Genomic DNA, 4,255 nt, shown 5'->3' on the forward strand with positions numbered 1-4,255 from the left:
ACATACACAAGACAATTCGTTTATAAAATCAAGAGTGCACCCAAATATATTTAGGCCAAATTATAATAACCTTTTTTTTTTAGGTTGGTAATTATAAAGAGACCACTCAGAAATTTCTGTAGGTCAATTACCAGAGATCTCTTATAAGAATAATTTGAAAAACAGCCTCTTATCTATAGTTAATATATTTTAGTATCCTATTTTATCTTAATACCAGCAACTTTAGTTGACGGAGCTTTGTCCAAGTGAGTAGGCATTTCATCCCCGCCCCGCCCCGAGTTTTCCCATTCAGAAGCCAACAGGTCTTGAGACAGAACAAGCCACGGAGTACAGACAACACACCCTTCGGGTCCAACACAATACACCAAGTTGTAGGAAGAGGACACAAACTGAGCAGAGTGTAAGGATTAGGCACAGTGGCAGAGAGTGACAACCACAGCGTTGACAGCTCACAAGTCCTGGACAGGACAATCTTCACTTGTCCTGGGGTTGCGGACTAGCAAGAAGGGCATATTCTGGGGGGAGAGGGGGGCTGGCATTCCCTCCGTATACCTGCCTCCAGCAGCCTTTCACTGTGGAATTTAACCCCTTCTCTGGCCTCATGGCCGTCGGGTATTGTCTCAATCGAACCAGCCTCACATGTCACACAAACTCCCCCATTACTGCAGGCACACGACTGTCTTTTGCTGAAGACTGAGAAACACTTATGCTCTCGTTTGATGTGGTGACAAATCTGCGCTGGCATCTCTCAGAAGCCCACCAGGCTTTCTCCACTACATTGACAGTTAACATGGGTTCCCTGTGGCGGAGAGCTCATGCCCCATGACCTCGTCAATCTAAAGCTTTCTCTGATTCCATCACAAACATGTCCTTTTTTTCCTCTCTAGGAGCCTTGGACCTTCTTAAAATGTCCCTTCTTGCAGCAGGCACACTGGGCTGGATCCAGGGAAGCGTGAGGTCGTCCTCCCTGCTGGCCTCTCTCTTCCCTCTCCCTGGATCCGGACCCGCCTCCTTCCTATGAGCTGCCAGCATCACTTTCTCTTTTCCTGTCTGTATTTCCATGGTGCATCCTCTGTATTAGGAAACTTTCTGAGTAATTTCTATCAACTGAGAGAAATTCATTCCTGCAAAGCCTACTAACTTCTGCAGCTTGTGGTAGATATCTGGAGCCCACCGAGCAGCATATTGCCATATTGTTGTAGGCAGCTGACTTACATAGAAATATTACAGGCAGTCAGGGCTGGGCTCTCAAAGGACACGCTATGGAAGACAAGATACCTTGCGACTGTGGGAGAGACAGGCACTCACGCTATGGGCCAGACCTCAAGACCAAAGATTAAACCAATGCAGCCACATACCACCCTAAGGTTAAACACCATGGATTGATAATCTCAATAGATATCAATCACCTTGACAAAGCCAGGAGTCACTAACCCCCTACAGAATAAACCCCTGTTCTGTATTCATGCCTGCTTGCTACATGACTTGCTTCCCCATTTGATCCCAATTTAATGAGTTTTACCTGAGCAATGGTGCTTGTAATCTTATTGGCTGACCATAGTTTTGTCCCCCTGCATGCCCACCTAGTGAGTTCCCATGTTTTCCACCTTGGACCCGCCTCCCCAAGTAGTTTTGCTTATAAAAATCCCTAGAAAAGACAAGTTCCTTGGCAACCCATTCGGGTCACCTTTCTCTCCCCAGACAGCAGCTTTCCTTCCCGCAACAACCCACTCTGCTCTCAACCTCTCTTGTTAACAAAATTCATTCTTCCGTTTGAGAGAACAGGAAGTCATCTTGGGCTTCTTGTAGGCCAGGGGCCTCCTTCCCTGTATCACTTTCCTTGGTTGTAGCCCAGAGGGCGTCACCTACCTGTGTGAGGAGGGCAGTGGGCAGCAGGCGCTGCAGGAATAGCAGGACATGGTGGGGAGGTTCCCGGGCGGCCAGAGGCAAGATAGTCGTCCTCAGGAGGGAGCAGAGGGCAAAACAGGGTTTACTAAAACTCAGTCTGGAAAGCCACAAGCACGCCTCCTGAGCCACTGATGCATCATCTGAATTGCACACAGCCAGGAATCCACCTAGGCGAAGCGGTCTGCATGCCGTGGTTTCCCAGGCATGATCTCCCGCACACTGCCGGCTACTTGAGGATGTTCCCGCTGTGCATCCCAGCGTGGGCCGGCTTACTGTAGCTGTGCCCACAGCAGGCACCTAGCGAGCAAGTTCGCACTGTCAACCCACACCACAAGCAAGAAACCAAAGCTAACAAAGTGTGAAATGCTAGCTGTAGTCCTGGGATCCGCAGCAGCCCAGCCGGGTCTGGATCCTTCTGAGCTTCCATGGGGTGATGCAGAGGGGCAGGAAAGGCAGGAGCAGGACCGCCAGCAGTCACCAACCCAGAGAGCAGATTCAGGCTTAGTCAGAAGATGCAGGTGGATTTGGGAAAACACAAAACAGACAGACTAACTCTGGCAGTTGTTAACTGTCTCTAACCACCAATTTAGGATGCTTTTAAGGTTCAAGGGCCAGGGTTCAATCCCTGGGCCTGCTGTGCTGGCCCCGCCCCCCAGGGCGTGCTGAGACAGCAATTGAAACTGGGCATGGTAGTGTGCCTGTAATCCCAGCTCTTGGGAGGCTGTAAACAGGCGGATCACTACAAGTCTGATCTAGCAGTGAGACCCTAAACACCCTGTAGACCCTTACCTAAAAAAATAAATATATATATATATATATATAAAATATTTATATTTTATATTTATATATTACTTCTAGCACTGGGACTGACCAAACTCACAGACCAAATTCAGAAACAAAACTCTGACCAAATTCTTGGCAACACCAATACCAAATGGCTGCCCCATCTGAGAGCCCAGGCCCATCAAATTGTCAGCCTGGACAAAAATCACATTTCCAATAGAACCAAAAGCAGATCAGAAATCCAATTGTAAATCTCAGCTAGGGCAGAGAGCAGGGCTTAGCTGTCCAGCCTCGCAGCCACACAGGGACTTGCAGGCGGCCAGCTGAAATCACCTGGGGCGCCCTGCAACCCGGAGCAGGAGACAAGGATCGGAGATGCAGGGCCCCTTACTGAGGGGCTCCCTTGGGGGGCCAGTCTTGCTCAGGATCCTCCACATGTGGCAGCAGATGACAGTGAACAAAGGTCAACCCCCACAAAAGGGACCAAATGCAAAGGAACAAGGAGGTTTTTATTGCTCTTTTGTCTTTTTTGTGGTACCAGGGATTGAACTCAGGACCTTGTGCTTGCCAGGCAAGAACTTATTCTACTGAGCTATCTCCCTGGCCCAGAAGCTTTTATTGCGAGCTTAGGACCAACTGATGCCCTGACTTCGGGGCAGGATCCCCAGGGTTGTCAGTACCTGCCTGAACTTTGCTTTCAGGTCATACACTTTTCTTTATTTGTGTGTTTGTATGTGTGTGTGGCCAGCTCAGCCCACCAGGGGGCAGGGAGGGCTGGCATGCTGTGTTGAGGGATTGAACCGCGGTCCCTGTGCTTTGCCAAGCTTGTTCTAAGTAGGTGCTTTAGACCACTGAGCCATCTCACCAGCCCATCATACACTTTTTAGGTTTGCACAGTAACTGCATTACCTCATTTTCAGGAATGTTAAAGCTTGTTTACTACGGGCCAGGGAGATAGCTCAGCAGTTTAAGTACCTGCCTGGCAAATGTAAGGTCCTGAGTTTGAGGCGCAGTACCACGCGTAGTAATTCTCCTGTCTCAGCCTTCACAGTGCTGGGATTATAGGCATGCGTCATCCTGCCTGGTTTTGGGGGTGGCATGGCATGTGGTACTGTAGATCAAACACGTGTGTCCTGGCACTTCCAGGCAGGCACTTAAACCGCTGAGCTATCTTCCTAGCCCCTACTGTAGTCTTTTCAATCCTCACTAGAAACCAGGCTGTTCCCGTAGTGTAGTGGCTATCACGTTCGCCTCACACACTAGAAACAAAAAGCTTATGTTTTTATCTTTTATAATATTACCCTGTCCCGCCTGCTTGCATGCATGTTTTTAAAGAAGCCATTGCAGTCTGAAAATGTCTATTTCCAAAATTATTTTGTGCTTTTTTTTTCTCTTTTATTTTCTTTTTGTTTTTTATATTTTTAGGGAAGGGTCTACAGAGTGTTCAGGGGCTCACTGCTAGATCTGACTTGTAGTGATCCGCCTGTTTACAGCCTCCCAAGAGCTGGGATTACAGGCGCGTGCCACCACGCCCAGTCTCAATTGCTGTCTCAGTGCGCCCTGG

Source organism: Octodon degus, unplaced genomic scaffold (genome assembly GCF_000260255.1).
Source record: "Octodon degus isolate 3935 unplaced genomic scaffold, OctDeg1.0 scaffold00001, whole genome shotgun sequence".
Classification (NCBI taxonomy): domain Eukaryota; kingdom Metazoa; phylum Chordata; class Mammalia; order Rodentia; family Octodontidae; genus Octodon; species Octodon degus.